A 23,886-nucleotide genomic window follows, 5' to 3' on the forward strand; every position below is an offset into this window, starting at 1 on the left:
GTCACAATTAAAAGTTATACTGCAATCTTCTCATATTTCCCTTTTATGATGTCTGACATTATGTCCCTGATAAGATCACGTGAATATAATACTGACATTTCTTCCCCCTTGAATTATATATCTTTTTTTTTTTTTTCTGGCAGAAGTGCTACATACTTAAACTGCCAGCTGACTGTTAACCCTATGTGATTTTTCCTTATGCCTCAACCAAAAGTCAGAGCTTTCTGTGCCTTTGCAAGTGAGAGACAAGTCACAGACACAGATTGCAGCTTCAGCTGTGTCCTTCTTTCCATGAGGAAAAGGAAGATCTTCAGCATTCTAAAGCTGAAGGCTGACCATGAGATGTCTTCACAGGCTCGCCTCACGTTTCCTTCTGGTTCTGCAAGGAGAAGGAAGTCACTATTTTTGGCTCTGCCCTTCTGTCCCTTCCTCTCTGCACCTGTGTACAGCCCAGGAAGAGCCTGGCATTACTGAGGGTTCCATACTTAGTTGCTGTTTCCTAAGTTTGATGTAGATGAAATTTTCTCCCTGCTCTTCTCAAGCTTCCCTGTGATTTTCTCCCAGTTGTTTACCATTGCATTTCCTATCATTTTGCATTACTCATCTTCCAGAAACAAGATCACAGTCATTTTCAACCTTGGTGTATTCATACATATGTATGTGTTAAAATGAAAATATGACATGATGAACATGCAGTTTTATCGGTGGTAATTATAGGAGCAGTGAGGCTCCTATTGGAGGTAGGTTGTGATCAATTCTTATGATAAAAAGCTGACCAGGGAAGGATATCTGTCTAGTTTGCTACAACAGCTCAAGCTAACACCAAAGTCACAGCATGAACTGTAGCAGCACCATTAACACTGGATTCCTGGAATTGTTCCTTGCACTGCTATCCATCTCTTTTACACGTTTTTGGCATCCTCAGTGGTCCCATTTCTAAACTGTACTGATGGGATAAAAAAAAAAAAAAAAAGAGGAGCATATGATTCATGTTTGTAAATACTGTGTAAGTTCTGCAATGTTTATTTTGCATATTAAACTCTATAAACATTTATTAAGCCCTTATTAAGCTCTGTGCTTAACAGCAATATTCTGCTGAAGGAGATGGGTGATACTTTGTGGAACAACTGGTGCAGATTTAGGAAGCTCCTTCTAGCCTCTAGGATGAGCCTAGATGTCTGTAACAAAAACAGCCTCCCTAACATTGAATAAAAAGCTTTCTGTCAGCTTGAATGATAGGTGATACATAGCTAATCATAACTGTCCCAGCAAATCTGTCAGCAGATTTATCTAGGGAGTACTACTGCCTTTGCTCATAAAGGTTGAACTGCTGCTACGCCTTCTTAAAATCTCTGTTCTCAACAGCTGTGCTAAGAGTTAAATTCCAACTGCCTGTGCGGTTTAACAGTTTAATGGATTATTTTTTCATTCTTTTGCTTACTTTCTTGTTGTTTTGCTTTTCTATCTGAGGCTTGGAAACTGGAATAGCTTTAAAATATTTATATTTGACCTTCTAAAATTTGTCTTGTAGCTCAGTGTTGTTTCTCACTCCAATTCATTCAGAGTTGCTTCAAAACTTTATCGCAAAAATTCACCAGGCTCATATATAAACATAGGGTTAAAGCCCTGGAGATTGAGATGAAGGCAACAGCAAGAGTTAGCTCAATTTTGTGTGATTGTCCCATTATACAAAGGAAATCAAGTCTCTGAATTGAATGTAATTTCTACTGCTCTATAAAAATAATTCTATACCTGTCATGAGTTGTAATCGTGTGATAATATCCCAATGATATGGGTTGCCACATGATGTATTTTCCAGCAGTAGAAATTCAAGGGTGGTTAAATGGGAAAGAAAAGGAAAGAAATTTTAAATGTAATTGTTTTAGCATTTTTTTCCCATGCAAAATCTTCTCTGTTTGACTTTTCACATTTCTTTTGGCAGGAAGATATTTTTAGTTTAGTAAGGGAATATTATTTAGCCCATAAATTCAATGCAAACCAAATAACAGAGTTTGTTACATTAACCTAATAATTTTTATCAGGTTTATTTATTTATTTATTTAATAATTTTTTTGTTTTCATTCATTTTCACCAATAACACTGTAATATATTGTTTTCTTATCAGAAGTGGATTATGGTATGTTTCTTACAGTCAAAACATATGAATGAGAAGAGCTTGGGAAAAATAATCATATTGAAATGGTTCTTCTAACCTGGACAAAGTGTAGCAAGACACTCTACCCACAGTCTAGTGAAGATAATGAAAATGTAATTAATACAAACATTATTCTGTTATATAGGACATTGTTCCTCACTGGGTCATGATTTTATCTTCTACCATAGAAAAAGAAAGGCTTTATAATACAGTATTTTAAAAGCAGAAAGATAACCAAAACCTTTTGCATGTTAAGTAAGTGGTGTAATTTTAGTCCTAATTTTGATTGACTGAATCAGTGACTCATTCATCAACTCTGCTCCAGTGTACTTAGTAGTTTTGCAGTCATGGAGCAGCAGTGCAAAGGGTTCAATAAAAGCAAGGGGACAAAAGCAGCTACTGCTATGATCTGCTTTGATCTATAGTAAAATTGGTGGACACTAATGTGCCTCCAATGTTTATTTTTACACGTTCATATGAACAGACTTCCATTCTAATTCATACATCCTTTTGTTTGTGTTCTTTTAAGAATATAAAAAGTGGCATGTTTCTTCAGGTGGACTGGGAGTTTGTGGTTTTTTTCTCCCTTGTTTTTCCTTACATAGCTGAAGTCGTTATCAGATCTCCCCTGCCAAGTTTCTATTATATTCAGACAACTGGACGTGGATTCATATTCCCCACAAGGGCAGTCTGCTGTGCTAATGGCCAAGCAATCAGGTCACCTCTTACAACTACTGGTATAGTGTTTGATTGGCAGATATGTATATTAAAAATAATGTTCTCTTTATAGCTTTTTTTTCTCTGCTGTGCTCTTGTGTCTTCACTCACCAGTTTACTAACTAACTCAGAGTCTGCGTGCATAAAAATAATACTGTCTCGGATCCCTTGCCCTACTTGTAATATTCCTCATTAAGTGCTTTTTCCCAAAGCCAGTTATGTAATAAACTTTAAATGCTGCCTTGCCAGCTCTTTTCAGTGATACAAAACCGCTCAGTTGCCATTCCAGCTCCATTTGTAGCATGCCTGCCTGCGAGCCAGGACTCTCTCAGTTTTCAGTTTCCACCCTTGGCCTTCTGCCCTTGCCCACCACCCACAGATGTTACAGAAAATATCAGGCTGGATATTACCTCTTCTGGCTTCTCCCTTAGTGATATACAGATGTAACCACTAACAGGCAGCCTGCCTCAGGCTGGGCAGCCACAGATTTGTCACCACAATGCAATATACAGTTTTACCGAACAAGAAAGTCCAGATTTCTCAAATGGGTCTGCAGGTGGTTTCCAGGACAGGAAGATATATCTCCTCATGAGAGAGTAGGCTCGAATCTTTTCAAGCTGTACAGAGGTGCCTGGAATAGCACTGGAATAGACTTTGATGAAGGGAAAGGTACCTTTAGATGAATGCTGGGACAATAGAGGTTGCAGTCCCATCATCTGCTCATAGATGTGAGATAAGAATAGGATGCAGTACAGATTGCTTTGTTCTACAGGCCCAATTAAGGGTCTTTGGGTTAAAGTCATCTTTCAGATGCCCCACTGCAACACTTTCAACATCATGGGAATCCCACGAGGGGTCATTCCTTAACATGAAATCAGTATGAAATATGAAATGTAACCATTTCATTGACTGAGATCAGCACCTCACTAAAATAAATGATAGGAAAATGGTGCAGGAATTTGTATGGTTACGCTTTCTGCCTGTGAGTCACAAAAAAAAAAAAAAAAAAAAAAAAAAAAAAAGGTGGCCAAAATTCCTTGTTAATTCCAGAATGAAATATTTTAAGAGTTTGATAGCTGCTTCCTCCAAGAGTACAGTGCCCTTCCCTGTCCATGCTGTATTCTGGATTTTCCTTCAGTTTTGCTGGGTCTTAGTGTTGATTGCTGCTACACTTAGCACTTGATATCCTAGGATACCTTTAGTATATGTCAATAAATGGACCGGGATAGGTGCCAGTTAGCTGTTTGCTACAGGACAATCAACTGAGGAACAGATTGCATTGAATTTGGAAGGACAGGGTAAAAAGCCTGTAATAACAATCTTTTTTTGTGAGGTTCTCATTGCAGTGATATGAAACTCAGCCTTAGAAAGCGCTGCACTGTGGTTTCACAAAATAAAAATCTCAGTTTTGCATGCTCATTAAAATGGTCACTGTACTAGCAATCTCGATAGAGGGTATAGAAATGATTACTTACTGCCTTCCTTTGCATTTGCAAAGAAGATCTACAGAAGTCTCTCTTTGTCATGTGATATAAAAGATCCTCTCCTCATTTTCTTTAGAAGTTTTAATTTTGTTATTACCATCAGAATAGCATATCACATGTCTTCTCATCATCAAGGCTTCAGGATACAGACTAGCAGCAATTTAAAATCACCTTTCTACTTCAGTACCTACTAATAGAGAGATGCAGGCAATCTTCTGGTGTAAAAAATCACCATTTTCTTACTACACTTCATCATAACCTATTTGCTGCCCTTTTCAAATTATGGTTCTTTTCATTCCATTGAGGAATGTATTATTTGTCTGTTTTCAGCTTTCTTGGTATCATTACATTTTGCGGAAATCAGAATATTTTGCATTAAATGTAATGAGTAACTTTTAAGCCAGGGAAAAAAAAAGACTATTTGATATTTTAATTTATTTCTCAGGCAAAATGTTAAAAAAAAAAGAATGATAATAAGTAAGTAACAACAGTAGGAAAGTGACATTTCTGACCCACTTGTTTCTTTCAGTACTGGCAGTTCATTTCTGTTTAAGACTTTTGGATCTCAATTTTATCTAATAGAAGCATTTTGGTACATCACTGGGCTAGCTCCTATAATGTTCAATATTTACAAATGTCTAGAAAAAAGGGGAATAGCAAGCAACCTCTTTTGAATGATTTGGACTTCAGTGTAAAGAATGCCTTCTCTATTTATAAGGGACAGTGGTTTTAATAGGCCTTTCATAAGTGTGCTCAGTCTGGCTGGGATGTGGTCAACTTTCTTCATAGCAGCCCATACGGTGCTGGGGCCAAAGAAGAGTCGGTAATGCAGATAAATCTTAGGCTGCTGCTGAACAGTGCTTGCAAAGCATTAAGACTTTCCATATTTCCTACTCTGCCTTTCCCCCTCCCCCACCCTCCAAGTTTCAGGGAGTATAGGGATGAATAGTGTTGGACAAGGGAGTGGGATCTGGGACAGTTGACTTGAACTGAACAAAGGGATATCCCATGCAATATGATGTGCTCTGCAATAAAAGCTCAAGGAAAGGGTGCAGAAACGGGGGCAGACAGAGTGGCTTCCTTGTCCCAAGAAACTGTTGCACTTGCTGAGGCTCTGCTTTTCAGGAAGTGGCTGAGCATCAGCCAGCTGATGAGAAGTGAAGGAATGCCTGTTTTTCTGCTTGGCTTGTGTATATAGTTTTCACTTTCCTTGTTAACCTCTCATTATCTTCATGTACAAATCTTCTCACCTTCCTTCTATGTTTTCCTCACCAGAGAGAGGAGTGAGCAAGAAGATGGGTGAGCAGCCAAAGTTAGCTGAGGCTAACCCACCACACCAAGTGTTACTGCTAGAATTAGTTTCTGTAGTTTCTGGAAGTTGTTCAGGAAACAACTCTGTAGTCTGACCTCTCTCTCTCTCTTCTTCTTTTTTTTTTTCCTTTTATTTCTCCACATGTAGGAGTTCTATAATTCAGTGATCAACCTCACATTTACTGTTATCTTGCTGTGGTCTTAGCCTTTAAGTGCAGGTGAAAAAGTGTAGGTAGAAGTCAGTCACTAAATATTGGGAACCACATATAACAGAATTCAAGACCTGTATATTCAGCAATATTTTAAAGTTTTTAAAGGCTTGGTCATATATTTTGTTGATCAGTAGAAAGGTCCTAATAACAACCACTGGATAACTTTCAGGTAGCTGAAGTGCATGGTATTTCTGGCTAAAGATGAGATTAATCACCCTGCAAGTAGCAACCATTTGTAATAATAAGAAGGATACATTTTCAATTACGTGTTAGAGATTGGGACTCCTGAGTCCTTCTGAGAGACTGAGTTTTAGTTCCTCAAATGACTACCAAAAATAGGTTCAAGCTTGTTGATAACTTATGCATTTTTGAGAATATACTTCACAAAAGTTATATTCAGACTTTTTATAAATGAAATTGTCTCTTTACAAAGGAAACTAAGTGAGAGTTTCACCTTTGTTCATCTTTGATTATGTGCTTTTGCTACAGAATTCAGTTCTTAGATGCCTAATCAAAAACAATGGTACGGCCATAGCACACTGCAGGAAAACCTCCCCTGTACCCACACACACCAAATGTTTACCAACATACATAAAAAGGTTAAGTAATAAGAAAGGCTCAATAAAACAACATGTATCTCCTGGGCCTCCATTTGGAATGGGTGATGCTTGTAAGTTCTGAAAATCAGGCTTTAAACATTACTTACCCAAATTAATACCTTCTTCCCCATTTATCTGCTCTTGGCAAATGGTGATCCCTACTATTCGTGAACTTCATACCCTCCCTTGCTAACACTCCTGTGTAAACTGTTACACTTAATTGGCACATTCATGAGCCCCAATGCTGGCCACTGAAAGATATCATAAATATTATGCACGGAGACTGTTCTTACTGAGAAGCTGCAGAACAGAATCACAGTGGCATTAATAAAACTAGTGTATAGTGCCAGAGCTGTGCATGGCATCATATGAAGGCAAGTATTTTTTTATTTTATTATAGGGATACCGAGGCCTTGTGATGCCATTCCCTGTACATCTATGCTCAGCAGTCAGAGTTTGCATTCTTGCAGTAAGCAAAGAAACTGACAATGGGCAGAAAGTGTTTTAATTCTTGTCTTGAAACTACCAGATTAAATGATAAATGACCAGTCCAGGAATAGAAAAGAGACTTGTGCCAGAATTATACTCCCATTTCTTGTGAACCAGGCTAATATCTTTCCTAGTGGAATGCCTTTCTTTTAATCAACTGAGACACATCTGCATTAATTCAAAATGGAATGAAAGCCAAGCAAAAGCACCACAGGTGCTTTTTATTTAGTAACGATGGTGAATAATTAATTGAACAAATGACAAAAAGGCATCATACATTTTCTTAAAAAATAATTCTTGCTAGTAGATATTTTAAGCAGCTGTACTGAATGCCCAAGACAATTAAATTGCCTGAGTTGTTGTGACAGTAAGGAGGAAAGACAAAAGAATAACAACTCATCAAAAAAAGCACATGAATTCTAAATAAGGAAAAAGAAAATAACAAAATAATACTGTTTTCTTAATAATCCTAATTTTATATACCCATAACGTGGTTTTGAAATGAATTATTTATTCTCAGGAAGTGAGCAAAAGAAAATTATTAACTTTTGTGCAGATACTTCAATTTTGATGAAAATCCAAAACAAGGAACATAATTTGAAAGCCCTCACTTAAAATTTTGCTGAATCTTTTCTATAACTGCTTCAGTTCACTGGAGGTAACTTACATCAGAGAAACCTGAAGTTCTGAAATCTGAGATAGGCTTGGCTTTATATGAAGCAATTAAATGAAGCAATGAAATGCTGCAGAGACTGTCCGCAATGCCTTTGCAGGTCTTTTCCAGAGGTCAACAGTTGACCTTAGGTGCAACATGCAGTCTGTAACTTTGAAAATTAAACTACTATGGTCCTTCTGTGTGGGTGTCATTTTTTTTTTTATTTGAGAATGAACATTTCAGCCATTCCGATGTTATATAAATTGATATTTCTCAGTATGTATGGACTATGCCAAGTCTGTGCAACTTCTGTCCCTAGAAGGAGCAATAGCCTTCCTCGGTAGAAACTTTGGCACTTCTGTAGGGATGCAGTGCATTTCCTACTCAGCACAGTTTTTTCCCTCTGGGAAAGCAGATATCTTTCCTTCTTTCAGAGAAGAACTAGGCTGTGCGCTTGCTGGAGCCTCAGTCTTAAAGATCCTTATCACACAGAATCACAAGGGTTGGAAGGGACCTCAGGAGATCATTAGGTCCAGCCCCCCTGCTACTGAGGAGTTTATGAGGAAGTGCCTATTTGTGCCAGAGAAATTCCTGGTCTGTGCTAGAGGAGTAGAAGTTTCATGTTCCACTACTCCTGCTCCCCGAGTTCTACAAATTTGCCTGAAGAGCTGAGAACTGAGTGTCTTCACAGCTGTCTCCAATCACTTTACAGATTATTTTAGCAAGCTGATATTAAATTTATTAAACTTATTAAATATGTTGTTAACAAATTAATCAGCTAAGGTAGATCACTGGGTCAAAAAAAAAGCCAACCCTAAAACCCACACGAAGAAAAAGAAACAAAAAACAGTTAGCTCTATCAGTACATACTCTGCCAAGCTTATGTCAGAGGAAGAGTGAAGACTGTCAACATTACTAGCAATAGTGGGAAAAGGTAGACTGCAAACAACAGTTTTAATGATCTTAGGAGATCTGTAGTATATTAGAACAGTGAGATAGCTCTTTTCCTTTATTGCTACTTTTTACAGTTATTTGAGCAGGTATACTAAAATTGAACAGGTTCATATTGTTTATCTGGAAACACAAAGTTTATTTTTTCCTGGTACAGATACGGGGGGCTAACATAATCAAATGTCAGGCTAGAAAGTTTGCTGAGGATCTCAGTGAGTACACAGCTCAAATAGCACAGAGAGCCCTAGCAAGGAATCTGCAGAGCTGTAATCCAGAAGAGCTGACTGTCTGGGCTGCTCAAGATTAATTATGCCTGAAAGCAATGGCAAATGGATCTTCAGCTTTGCATATTACTGCTTATCAAATACAAAATGCTCAAAAGCTTTTCTCTGTCTCCAAAAAGTAAGCAGTTGGTAGTATCTTTTTTTTCCTAGTCACATTCCACATTCATCAGTGGTGGTAGTTCAAAACACTTTTTATGTTGCATGCGTAAATTGTCACGCACAAGTTGCACATTAATTTATATAAAGAAACACAATTAAAAGCATTGAAGTTTGGAAATGGCAGACCAACTCCATTTTTATTACATCCCACCCATGCATCTCTGACATCCTGTCTCTGAATATTGTAATAAAATTGTTAGCTACAGATAACTTAATATTTCCTCTTTGGCAGTTTGGCTTCAGCTAATACACAGATGCCTTGATAATAAAATGGAGGAATGGGATATTTTTCTATAAAACCCTCCGCCTTGTTCATTTCAGAAGGTGACAGCTGGATAGTGGCTCAGGCAGGGAACTGCAGGAACAGAAGATGTGACTTATTTTTCCTGGAAAAATGAGCTCTGATTGCAATGATTTGAAACTCAGATATGCTCTTCATCTTTGGTTGCCTGATCTGTACATCTAGATCTGCTTTGCGAAACACTGCATGGTCTCAGCTGCAAGCAAAATGTATGGGAATTGGTCTTTCAATACACAAAGTGTTATGTAATGCTAAAATATCCTTTTTGTCAGTTTGAAGGATTTCATTTTGGACATTCAAGGTTCTTTATTTCAGTCTCTGTATCTCAGCTCCTAACCTGCTAAATGCAGATAATGCCCTTAAATTTCACATGGGTTTTGCAGTGATGAATGAATTGTCTGCAAAGCACTCAGGTTTCATGGTGGTGAGCATCACAGAAGAGACCGGGAGGAAATTAATAATTTTGTTTTCAGAGCAAGGCTTGAATGCTGTTTTTTAAATATGGCCCAGGGCAACATATTGAACAATGAGGCTGAAAAAAATATTGAACAGCTGCTAATTAAGTCGTTTTGATGCACTGTGTTAGGTAGCAGTCCTCTTGAGAGAGCTCAGTGTGTGATTCTGTAATTAAAGACTACAACTCATATGGAAAAGGTGGCCAAATTAAGGTCACACTGGCTACCTCTGTCAATTTCTAATTTTTGATAGCTTAACTTCACAGCTGTGATCTTATTCTTTGATGAAAAGAAATGAAGCAAAACCAAATCCATGGCATTATCTTGACACTTACTTGTTTCATTAACACAATTAACAGAAATGGGACCTTAAGAACCAGACCATGTTTCTCTGCTGCTTGGATTAACTAAGTCAATGACAGTAGCAGCAGGGTGTTCCCTTTATCCTGGACCAACAGTGAAATGAGTTTAGATATTTATCTTTTTATGACAGCTGGTAGTATTTCTGGGAATCTTAGATTTTATTTCAAGCCTTAACAAAGAAAGTTGGTACAATCTCTTAGATCACCCCAAGAGTCACCCTCTCAGCCACTTCCTGTCTCTACTCTGTCTTGTCCTTTCTTTCTTCCACTTCCAGTTTTCTTGCCAAAACTGTCCTTGTTTTCTATTCACTGCTCCTTACCTAATTCATCTTCTCTCTCCCTCACAAGAACTTCCCGTCCTGATCTTTGTCTCAGGGAAAAACTTCTCAATTCTTGTAATGAGAACCAAATTATTAACAAGGCAATGCATTAGGGTTTTTTTTTTTTATGACAGATTAGGGAACTCTACATTCACAATACAATTCTAGACATTTATGTAATGTTAATAAACACCTAAATATATCTAAACACTGTACTAGAGGCAGTCTCTGAAAGCTACCATTGTGCACACATATGCACACTTACACAGATGTGTGCACAAGTGCATAACTCCACTTCCCTCTGGAAAAGCAAGCATCCACCTGTGCTGCAGGTGCCAGTCCCCCCACATATGCTTGCCTCCTGCTAGTGATGAGGATACTATAGATTTGTGCTCATGCCATTTCTTACAGGCTGCTAATCCGCATGTCAGTGCTAAAGCCTTTCCTGAGGCTACCTGCACACAGCTGAAGTGCAAGACTATCTACTCACCCTTTAGAGACAGTCTTTTACTTGGCTGTAGGAGTCTCATGGCATCCAGCAAGCAGACTGTTCAGCCTGGTGATTCCAGTGGGGAGATGTACAGCAGTGGCAAAGCAGACTTGCTGCCATTTTCACTCCAAGGTCTCTTTGTGCTGCTAAAAATTTTCATGCTTCTCTTGTACTTTGTCTTGGGCTGGAAGGCACCTCAAAGCCCACGCTGCCCCAACCTGTGCTGTGGGCAGGGCTGCCCCCCACCAGCTCAGGCTGCCCAGGGCCCCATCCAACCTGGCCTTGAGCGCCTCCAGGGATGGGGCACCACAGCTTCTCCGGGCAGCCTGGGCCAGGGCTTCACCATTCTCCGAGTAAAGAAATTCTTCCTAACATCTAATCAAAATCCCCCTCTTAGTTTAAAGCCAAAAGACTTATCTTCTTGACTCTATCTTTGCTTCCAAGTCCTGCAATTCTGAAATTACTGTTTTATCCTCTTCAAGGTGCTCTTGGGCATTTGGGGTGTTGATTTACACACATTCTCACACTCAGGTTTCTGTCTTAACAGCTGTTGTTATTCAGGCTGTGTCAGCAAGGGTGGGCTGTGCAAGCAGCTTCTCAGTGTGACTTATTTTCCCTGCTGGGAACCTTCTATCAGCTGTCTTCTCCTTCATCTGCATCCAGTCCCAGTTCTGTAACACAACTGTCTCTGCAACTTTGCTGCCTCCCATTACTTGTTCTGACTCTGCTCCCCTTTCTTTTCCAAGCAGATCCTCTGCTGAGAGTTATGATTTCTCTACATGAAGAAAGCTGCCTCTGGGAGTAAGGGAAAGAATCCAATCCAGTGAAAAACAAGTATTTCTCTGCATCAGATGGGAAATGTCTTTCTGCACACACGATAGAGAAAAAGCAGAGCACAGTTAATACTGGTATCTTTTAAGATTGTTTAAAAAAAAATAATAATAAAGCTCAGGCTATTGTTTTGGGACTGGAACACTAATGGCACAACGCTACCAACATTTTGCCCCAAACCGAGTTTTGTTAGCTGCACTCGAGTCATCTGTGTGCATAAGCAGTTCCAAGAAGGCAGAGAGCTAAAAGAGGGTCCCCTTATGCCCTTGTTTTCCTGTACTGCTCTTGTAAAACAGAAAATAACACAAGGCGCCTTCCACTGAACCCACAGAGAAAAGATGTACTGCCAGACTGACCATAAGCTTGCTATCCTGTTTCCAGACTGCTCTGTTTCATGGCCACCCGTGATAAATGGTGGCAGCCTGACAGCTGTTTTCACATTGTTTTTCCAAAGAGACTGATCTGTGTAGAACTGCTGAAGGATGTGAGGCACTTAGAGCAGTTTTTTTTTTTTTTTTTTTTTTTTTTAAAGTCTTTGCATATTATCCCTGGCAAGAAATCTGTACAGTTCAGCAGTATCTTAAAGACTAGCACCTCTGGTCTGAAATGAACTAATCCTAAAACATTGATTTAAGCAGTGATAAACCAGAAATATTTGCAGAAAAAATTTAGTTGATGTAAAAAACTCTATTTTTTTCTACACTTTTTTGTTTGTTTGTTTGTTTTGTTTTCAAGATCTCTAGGAGGCACAGCGGAATGGGAAGCCCAAGCATTCTTACTCTCAAAATAGAGTGAAGACAGGCAGGCTCAGGGACATATAAATTCCTATGACTGTTTAGTTAGCTTTTTAAAGTTTAGTTTCTGGCCCTCTCTGTACTGCCTTACAAACTGCCCCTTCACTCTTTGTCTACTGTATCTCTCTTCCTTTTAAAATTTATTTTTAAAATTAAAGCTCTGAGACATCAAACAGTCTTTGTTGCATAAATAAAAATGAACTGCACACTACATGAGACAGCTTTTTTTCTTCTTTTAGACTGGGAATAAGAAGTGCTCATTTATTACACCAGAGTGTCAAGATACTAAATAAACAGAGAAGGTAGAAAAAGGAAATTACATGCTTTTCCCAACTAATCTGCCATGCTGGAGTCAGCAAACTATCTTTCTTAAGTCAAACCTTCCTAGGAGACAAAACCCTACCTAAACAGCACATTAATACTTGCAGAGTCTGTGCTTTCTTAGTGATTTCTGTGCAAGTAAGATTTATTTACCTTTCTTTGGAATATATAGGGAACACTCAGGAGTCTCTTTAGCTCTCACACTCTTTGGAGCCATTTTGCAAGGAATAATCATTGGAACAAAAGTATGTTTACTCTGAGAAGTTTCAGAAGCATGTTTTCCTTTCTAATGTGATCAATACTTTAAAAAATGTAAGGTTGGCTAGCATGTGAGGAGAAAAATAAAGTTACTGGAAGCAAAAGGGCAAATTCAAATAACTGTTTGATATGGTATGAGGATGTAGATGACATTTTAAAACCTGTATATCTTCCTAAATCCTTCACCCAGGTCTCATTGCATACTTGGGGATTAAAATTGATTGCATGCAAGTATATTATAAACTTTAAGAATAGATGTTTTGTGATGCTGCAGTTCTTTCTGACCTCTTAGTGCTGTGAATAGCTAGGAATTGAAACCTTAAAAATATAAAATACTGAATGAGACAGATTTTCATTAGCTCCTAGGCAAAGTATGCTCTTTTTTCCTGTAGACCATAGATAATACGTTTGCAAACAACAAAAGACCAGCTGACGAACAAGCAGCTGAGTTGTGGGTAATAGAGCTGAGTGATATGAAAGATGATGTTGTATACTGCCTGACCTACATCTGAACTATTTCCTGCTCAGGGAGAGGGGAGAGGATTATACTGAGCATTTGAGAGGCTTCTGTACAAATTATAACTGGTATTTTTTGTTCTCACAGTAAACAACATGTAAGAAAATATTTCACAAGAATCTTACCCTTTTAGGGAAAGTAGTGACATTAGACAAATAATTTCTTCAAACTATTTTCTTTTTCTGTGATGCTGAATGCTAGCACACTATGCAAAATTCTAATAGCAATTAGTCTTTGTAGCCATGCTTGAAGATTCCTAATGCTGTCCTACAGGAAGCCAAATTGAAAGGTAAACAGTGTGCAGGAGCAAGCAAGGCTTTCACCTGCTTTGCAGAGAAAGACTATGAAAACTCATGTCCTGAAAAATGGATTCAGCTCATGGAAAATGGTTAAAGAAGAAACTTGCTATTGATTTGGCTTCTCCAGCAAATATATAAAAAATACATAAGGAAGATGATAGAATTTAGTAAAGATACTACATCTACTAGCAGATGGAAGTAGATTGCAGAAGACATCTAATAGAGTGAGTCTATTAATCCTTTACGTTCTTGTCTACACAATAACAAGATCAGCTGAGATCCCAAGTGAATCAAATCATATGTTTTCTAGGCATATACATTCAGCAGTATCCAACATTGTGGAAAACTCCACACAGATTTATGAAAGATTAGAATATCACTGCAAAAGCAGGTGTTATCCAAAACAGTTGGAGCGATGTATAAATTTCCCAGGTTAGTGTGTACATCAGATCTTCAGACTCTCTCCAATGAAAAAAATTACATAAATCCATACGTAATAGGACCAAGCCAGCAATTACCCCCTGCATTTGGTTAATTAAAGTCTTATTTCAAAGACATTTTTGTTTTAGTTTGGTAGAAGAAGGTGAATCTAATTCAGTGACCCAATGTTATGTGACTTGAGTCTTGGAGACTTTATGAAGGAATGTCATGAAATCCCATTCCCATTGGAAGCGAAGGCTCTTTGAATTTTGGTATCTATGAAAATTTTTATCCCTGATCTTTGCAGAAACAGACACCAAAGCTTGTATTCAGAAAGTCTCTTAGGAGTTGTCATGCTGAATGTTGTGGCACCTGCAATTGTAAGAATAGCTTAATCAACATCTGTTCACAATCTTTTATTAAGAGACTTACATACCTGTAAATTCACACATGAATATACTTCCACAGTGACCGGGGAGAATTATCTTCCTTGGCTTCTTAAACAGGTAACATGATAGATGTAGTGCTAGTCAGATAGAAAATCCAAGAGATTAAAGGCTCTCTATGAATTCAGCTTACCCTTTTTGACAATTGAGACTGGATCAATCTGTTTATTTCTTCAATTCCAAGTTATACAAAGAGGGTATCATTGAACTAGCATGTCTCAGTTCCTTGCAAGCTCTTTAAAAGACTGAGCAGCTACGGAAAGGAAGGCAGCCTGAAATTACCACTTCTTTTGAGTAGAAGTAACTATGCTCCCATATTTTGAGCTGACCTTCATGCTGTCAAGAGGTATTAGGTTTACTCTGAAGCTTAACAGATCAGACCTCGACAAGGGGCATTGGTAGACAGAGGCCTAAGCTGTGAATTCCTGACAGCCATGGGCACTGAGTCATGCAGCTCAGACAGCTTGGTGGCCTACCTCAGCATACACAGTAGCAAAACTTTAAGCAACTACATAAGCTTTGTGCTAAAAACTTTCAGTGTCTGTGCACACCAAAGCACTCTAGCAGAAAAGCAGCTTTTTTTTTTCTTTTTTTTTTTTGTCAATCCCCTCAGAGTTAAGTACATGAATGCAGCCTAAAATGAAATTGAAGTGCCACAATTCCTTTGTGAGACTCTGCCTAAGTTCTCTGGAACGAAACTCGCCTTTTCATTAGGAATGTCTGTCAGCATGAAAAAGATTTAAAGGTCATTGGTTTGCAAAGTGGTATGAGCAGAATCTCAAGGCTGGTGGAGCAACTCGCTGAGGAAGCTGAAGGGAAAGGGATGAAATATCTTAATTCTCCCTGCAGGCTCCTTCAGATCCTCCAGTGCTCTTCTGTTTTTGTCTGTGCGACTCGCTTCTGATAAATCCTATGATTAGAGCATTCCACCATATGGTAGTGTCTTTGCAACAAAATGGCTATGAATGGGAAAAAGCAGTGGGGAGGATGTACTGCTTTTTCTCATCAGCGTATTTATATACATTATATAATTTTGAATATTTGTTTGAAGAAGAAACAACACTTCATTCTCAGAAGTAGGTTTTATTAATTCTAAAGCTTTTGAGAAGTAATACACTCTTAATATTACTATAGTGTATGACTAGCTCACACTTCAATGTAAAGGTTCAGGGAGATTTGGCATGGTTGATTTTCCTAGGACTATACAGACTAAAATCAATGGTTTTCAGGTAACAAAACAAACAAACAAACAAGTAAATGAAAATAAAGATGTAAATGTGTAGTGGGCACAGGTATCCCATTGAATTTCAGTGTTTATGGGATGCCTTTTGCAGTTTGGGAAAGGTTCGCATTTTTGAAATATTTCAAATGCAAAGAATTAACAATGCATAACTAAGAGACTGTACTGCTGCATGATTTAAACTCTCTGTGCACTTGCTAAGTGCACTGGAAAAAAAACCCTTAGGAAAAGAGAATGTGAATATGAATATGGAAGGCATTTGAAAAGAAGTGTAATGAAAAAAACTGTTTTGTTTTCTGCATTTTTCAAATGTAGATTAATGGGACTAAATCTATCAGCTGTTGTTGGAGTGTAAGAGTATATTGAGTAATTTAAGAGATCACACCTTATAAGAATACTAAAGGTAAAGTTATTCCAGTAGTCCATAAAGGACTTCTTCTTAGCTGTTAATGTCAATATAATGAGCAGATGTGTGTATGAGTCATGTCATCTGTTGTACTGGAAGCTCATTTATTATGTAGAATATTACCATTGCAAAGTATAACTCCATATAAGGAACTCATAAGTGCAGTCTATTTTGGGTTAAGAAAATCTCTGTGTAACTGCCAGCCCTCAAAAAAGTCGCCCTTTAACCCTAATATTTAGAAACTGTTAAGCATAAAAACAAAAAAGAAAAAAAAATTGTATAATCTCTTGAATTATGTCAATTATCAAAAGTCTCTCTTCATCCTAAAATCACTAGTGTGCTATCTTGACATTAAGATTCATTGTTAATGATTCATTCATAATGGGTTCATTGTTGCTTTTAGCTACCTCATTCCTGACTTTTTTCAGATATCTCCGCAAACAAAGTTCTGTCACTTTAAAGGAGACACACAAGAAAACTTATCAATCCAGTGGGATTTTACTCTTGCATTGTTTTCAGTGTGGAAGGTGCATCGAAGTTTACTTTGGGTATCAAGAAGATATGTCATTTATTCTTACTCTGGGAGGAATTTTGAAGCTTCTACTGTATTGTTACTTCTAATTTAAAACCAGTGGGAGAGGGAAATTTTGGTGGAGTTTCTGCTTTTGGATTGTTTAATTTGCGAAGTTCTCATAATGCCTGTATAATTTAAAATTACTTTTAATGATCCATTTGATCAACATTCCTCTTTGAAAAGGGATCAGCTAATAAAAACTATTGCAATTGTTCTCACAACAGCAGCTGAAGGCCCAAATCATGATACCTGTTATAATCAAAATATGGAAAATTCAGACACTGCTTCATTCTTTCTAACTGTGTTATTTCAGTGAGTGAAAATCCCGTGTTGGGCTCCATTATGGCAATTCAGAAAGCTGTAAATAAGCAACTGGACTCACTATACAGTCAATAAAATATTTTGAGAGTCTCCAAGGAGTAATTCACAATGACTGGTAAGAAATAGGCACTTGGAGAACTGAGTTGCAAAATATATAGAGAAATTAGGAAGCTGACTACAAGCTGTAAAAGAAGGCTGAGAAGAAGAGAATGACTTCAAAGGCTACATCTGTGCCCAGTGTATAAAACTTTGCTGCGTCTAACTGGTTAAAAATAGGAGAGAAGAAGATCTGCTAACAACAGAACAATATCTAAATTCATCTAGATAAGTTATCATTATCGCTGCTAGATGAACCTTCACGAGTGAACCTCTATCAGTGTTTAGACATGAAGAGGTAAGAGAGCTCAAGTACTTGAGCCCTAGATATTCCCAAAAACAAAAGCTGGAAGTTCAGCACCCTTTCATAAGCTTTTTTTATGGTTTTGGGGTTGCTTCCTCAGAGTATTATTGCTTATTTTTTGTTATCCTTTTGAGGCATAGTACTCTCAGCAGTCCCTGTACTCTATCCTTTGGAAACAGATAGAGCTTAGATTTAGATTTGTTAATAGCACATTGAGAACAGACACTTAACTCTTACACTTTCAATAATCATATTGAGGCCACACTGAGTTTTTAGGTAGTCCACTACCTAAACTCTTTGAATTATGTCCCTAGACTGATTCAGGAGCTGTAAAACTTGAGAATATGTGGCTTTGTGATTATTGTTGTTTGTTCTCTTTTCTATTTATATTGCTAATATAATCTTACTGAGTTTGTTTCACTTTGTTTTTCTTTCTTTCTTTTTTTTTTTTTTACTTTTTTCCTAGTAAGCAGTTTACACATTTTTTCACCATACGTTGCTTTCAGGATAAGGATACGTTGCAAGGATACATTGCAAGGAAAGGACTGGCTTCTTGTAAGTACAAAAGGATTTTGCCAGCTAACATAATGGGAATAAAATCAGGTCACATGTGAAAGTTAGATGTCACTATGCAAGAAACAAAAATAATGTTTTCACTGCTAAGAGTTCCAGGTCCTTTATGAGTTTAATGAGAAACTGCCTTCAATTATATAAGGCACCATCAGAAAAAAACAGATGAAAGGAGCAGGAAGCTGCTGGGGCTGAGACAGACAGCAGACATTGGTACGAATGATAGCTTTGTAGCAGCTCCCGGTCATAAACTGAGAGCAGATCTTGTGGGCTTGAGGCTAAGGTTGGCCTGGAGAAATCTGAATAGGGAAAAAATGCTCTTGGAAAAGACTTATGTTGAGATTAAATAACAGAGAAGAGTTGTAGGACAGGGACTTCATCTGGTATTAATCTGCAGGATTTCAAACAGAGGAGGAGTGGAATTTTTTTGTGCTAAAAACAGCTGAGAATAGGAAGGAGGATGTATAACATCAGCTGCTGCTGCAACAGTGATCAGGAAGGAGGGTTTGACATGTGGACCGCCAGGACATTTAAGCCAAGTCTGCTAGAAAACAAGGCTCTGGGCTTCAGCAATTTGTAAATTCTACTTAGAATCATAAAAATGAAATTCTAGAAGAGTATTCAGGCCATCTACTCCTTCCTTTTGACCATGGCTTCTTGCTGGTTATCTTCCTTTGCATGTCTTCAGATTTAAGCACATCGTTTGGATTGCACATCCTTTTGAGCCTCTTGTTGAATCATGGTCTGTTCCGGTTGTTACCAGGTCATTCTTGCAGCAAAAATAATGAAGTTAGTTCTGGGCTAATAAAACCACTCAAATGTAATAGGAAGCAGAAAATCATACATATGGCTGTGTAGCTTAGCCTCCATCATTTCCTATATTAGTTCTTATTAACTCTTCCTGACAATGTGTATTGTAAGAACTACCAACAGATGGCTTATTCAAAAACTGTACTCTGTAGTACTGAATTTGAGCATGGATATGTAAGTATTGTCCTCAAATTCCTCATTACTTCAAAGGTGAATGCTGTCAGTGATCACCACTTCTTAAACATCACTAATAATATAGAAGAATGCTGAGCTAAACTCACGTTTGTGATCATATGGGAAGTGATATTATCTTTGAGACCAGGTCTTGCTGTTGCCACTTCCTCTTTTACCTGTTCCCCGACATTTTGGGGACTTTTCTCTTTTGTTTAGGTTGCTGTGTGCTGTTCACTGGTAAGTGTCTTCCAAGTTAAAATTTGCAAAATGAACACAATTAGATATTTTCAGTGTACATGTGCCAGGGACCAAAGAGTTGCAAAGGTCCTAGGTAAATAGCATCTGAATCTTGAAGGATTCCTACAAGAAGTACACAAAGTAATTTTGTCCAATTTTTTTTTGGCAGGCACAGTGCCTCACTGCTGAAGCACAGAATACCTTTCTTGAAAACATGCATCAAGTATAACCAATATGTTTTTCCCGTTCTTTAGCAATTATTCCTGTGGCTAACATTCTGTTCAAGGAAGCATACCTTAACTAACCTTTACTGTCAATCACTGGCTGTTGCTGTGCTTTTGAAAAATTAAAGTAAATACCAATTTTCTTTTGTCAAGGTTACAAATAGATTATTTTAAAGTAACACCTCATCATTCTGTTACGTAAGTTATTTCACAATTTGTTAGATTTTATGGAATATCTTTTCTGAAAGTGCTCTGAATTTTCAGTATTCTGTATGAAGTACAGACATAAGAGCTGTCCTCATCTTACCAGGCTCTTCGGTCCTGCATACAGGAGACAGTGCCACCTCTCTCCTTCCTGTTAACATCCCCATTTCACGTTCAAGCAGTGCTAGAGTCCTCTTTTCACGCATCCTATAACTAAGATCTATGTAAACCATCACGTAGCGCTATTTCAAGTTTTGTCAGGAGAAATATCTTCTATTAGATCAGCATACGTACTCAGAAAGAAAAAAAAAAAAGAGGCTTAGGCACATGAGCTCTTCATGTTGAATAGCCCAGGCATTAGGGCACTCATCCATTTCAAAACAGGAAGAGTCACATCCCTCATGTCCGTGGTGACAGATCTTGCTACTGAGATATTGTTGATATTGTCTGTTCTGTGGCAGTTTTCCTCTATTTTGTTGCTCATTTTCTATTTATTTATTTATTTATTTATTTATTTATTTATTTATTTATTTTTACTTTATTTTACTGAGAGCTCTCGTCACATAAAGAGGGTTGTGTACATGAGATTTTTTTTTTAGTTAAACCGGTGGATTCAATAGAAAGAGCACCTACTCCTACAAACCTTGCCTCGCTTTTGTACCATTAAGCCATTACAGCTGAAACGTGACTACTCTTAGCTTCATCCAGTGGTTATTGTTTTAAGGTACTAGTTTACCAGATGATGATCCAGATGGCTGTCTTTAGATCAGCTTTGGTTATTTGCAAGCTTTAGCAGGAATATTTAATGCTTTCTGCAGAATTATATGCAATAATATCTTAATACTAACAAACTTTTCAACACATATAATTATTTGATTCTCATTTCATCAAATAGAAAATGCAGACTAAGAGCATATAATATTTTTCCAAATCTGAAATCATTTATGGTTTAGGAAAAAATTATTGTAATTTTATGTAAATATAAGCTTTATTTAGAAAGAAGAAAATTGGGTTTCACATACGATTATATATTTTTTTTCCACATTATTTGAAAACATTAAATTAGTGATGTAGTTTTATTTATGAATATGCTTTAAAGCATCCTTAGATGGTGGACATGAATATTGCTAAAAAAGGGGTGGCCAGCAGGGAGAGAGAGTGATTGTCCCCCTCTACTCGGCTCTTGTGAGGCCTCATCTGGAGTACTGCATCCAGGCCTGAGGACCCCAGTAAAGAAAGACACAGAACTCTTGGAGTGGGTCCAAAGGAGTGCCACTAAGATGATCAGAGGGTTGGAGCACCTCTCCTTTGAGGAAAGGTTGAAGGAACTGGACTTGTTTAGATTAGAGAAGAGAAGGCTCCCGGGAGACCTCACTGTGGCCTTCCAGTAGTTTAAAAGGAGCGTAGGAGGGGAAACGGCTGTTTATGAGGGTGGATGGTGATAGGACAAGGGGGAAAGGTTTTAAATTTAGACAGGGGAGGTTTAGGTTAGATATTAGGAGGAAGTTTTTCACTCAGAGGGTGGTGATACTCTGGAACAGGTTGCCCAAGGAGGTTGTGGATGCCTCATCCCTGGAGGCATTCAAGGCCAGGCTGGATGTAGCTCTGGGCAGCCTGGTCTGGTGGTTGGCGACCCTGCACATAGCAGGAGGGTTGAAACTAGATGATCTTTGTGGTCCTTTTCAAGCCAGGCCATTCTATGAGCAAAGTGAATGTTGACGGATCATTAATTGTGATCATGTAATAATAATCCAATCTGGTCAACTTCTATCAATTAAGGATTTAGTGAGCCAATGCCGAGACTATTAATGTAAGTGGTCAGTAATACTATTATTATTTAATACTGTCTGTATTAACACTGAGAGAGAACAAGCAAAAAAGATGAAAAGCATAAATAATAAAAATTAATCTCTTCAGGAAAAAAAACCGATGGAGGAAAGCATCTTCTCTTCATTTTTAGCAGAAGTCTTCCTGCTGACCCCATGTTCTGAACCAAGTTCTGGTCCTCTTTCATGGGCTGTTATGGTTGTTACAGATACTCAGATTCAAAGTTCTATTTCCAAGAAGAGAAAGAACAGAACAAAATGAAAAACAGAATTCTTTAAAAGAAAACAGAAAAAGAAAGTAGAACTTTTAGGATCTATCTATATGTTCAAAGACAACTTCTATGTTTACTTTAAAAAAAGAAAATATCAAAGATCATGACTTCAGGAAAGACCAAAGGTCACCTGAAAAGATGGGAGAAAAGAAAATCAAAAGAAATTAATTGATTATGAGAGCAGAGCACCTAGGAGAGGCTGATCACAATTCATAGGACAGGGAAGATAGGGAACAGTACAGAAAGAGCTGAAAAAGAAGAATAGAGGCAAAAGTAATCTTTCTAATACAAGACAGTTTTCAAGTGTTCCTTCCTTGCTGAGCAGGTTATGTTGTATGTAACCTTCATAAACTTAAAAATTAGAAAAATACCAACAGAAACTAGTCCTCCAGGTAACTGACCCTCTAAGTACACATTACATTTCTTCAGTAAACCAACTAGAAATGACTTATTTAGGGCCAGTTGCTCTCAGTGATGCTGATCTACTGCTAGGGAGAAAACAATGGGTTCTGTGGACTAATTGCAGATTTTCACTGGTGTAGGGGTTTAGCTGTATGCATGATCTAAAAATGTAAGGAAGATTAAAGCATATACAGAAAGTAAACCATTCTGTTTGGGGAGTTTAAGATTTCAACATGAGACAGAAGAATAAAGAAAACATCTATGATGTTTGTTTTCAGAACTTAGGCAGTGGAAAACTCTGGATATTGTACATGTTGAAGGCAATAAGTAATGACACAGAGTGGGTTGTAAATTAATACGTATTAATATATTGTGTCATCATTGCATAGATACAGGCAACGTATAAGGACAAAAGAAGGGAGAAAAGTACACTTGCATTTTGATTGGATATCTAGTTCTGGAACAAGCTCAAGGAGGAGGCTTGTTTTGCCAGTGAGAATTTTCTTAATAAATTCCTAGTGATGTTTCCTATGAACTTCTCTTTATTCTGGTAACTCAATAACCATACAATTATCATGCAAAACAGAATATTTTACAACCCATCAGAGAGAAAATAAGGAACATTTGAACGATGAAATACTGATTCTGCACTACTAAAATCTATGTGATTTTTTTGCTGTTGACCTCAATGAGTGTTAATATGCAGCTATATATTTCAGGAAGAGTACTGTCACACACTGCTTTGACTCAAAGGAGACAGTTCTGTTTCCATATAATCAGGACTGTAATGAAGAAAAGCCTTCCGTTTCTGCTAAAAGCTGTCATAAAAAAAAAAAGACTGCATCAGCAGCAGGCATTTGGTATAATGGAATTAAACGCATAATGTTGCAAAATATTATCATAGATTTATATTTCTTGCCTTGACATCAATTTTTTTTAATTTTTCTTCAATATTTTTGTGAAAGCTGAGGATATTTTGATCTTGGGGTTTTTGCAGAAGCAGGCTGCTATGCTACAAGCATTTTCCTGTCATTACGTTGAATTACTTTACAATAGGATCAAAATGCAGCTTCTAAAATACAGAGTGGGATTCCGTCTGTATAATTAATATATACGGCCACAAGACTTGTTTATTTGATCAAAAAAACTCATCATAAAATAGAATAATAAGAATAAATGCAGATGAACTAGGCTGAAAAAAAAACTTCCCTCCAACTTTTCAAGAAAACAAACAAAAAATGCATCTTATTGAGGTTATTGAATCAACGGGATATAGATGCATAACCATGATGAGGGATTAATTGAGAAAATTCAGTCTCACTGTCAAAGGCAAACATACGTAGCTTAATCTTTTCATAGAAGGTGACGGTGCAACTACCTCCAAGTGACTGAGAGT

This window comes from Meleagris gallopavo, chromosome 1, assembly GCF_905368555.1.
Source record: "Meleagris gallopavo chromosome 1, MGAL_WU_HG_1.1, whole genome shotgun sequence".
NCBI classification, from domain to species: domain Eukaryota; kingdom Metazoa; phylum Chordata; class Aves; order Galliformes; family Phasianidae; genus Meleagris; species Meleagris gallopavo.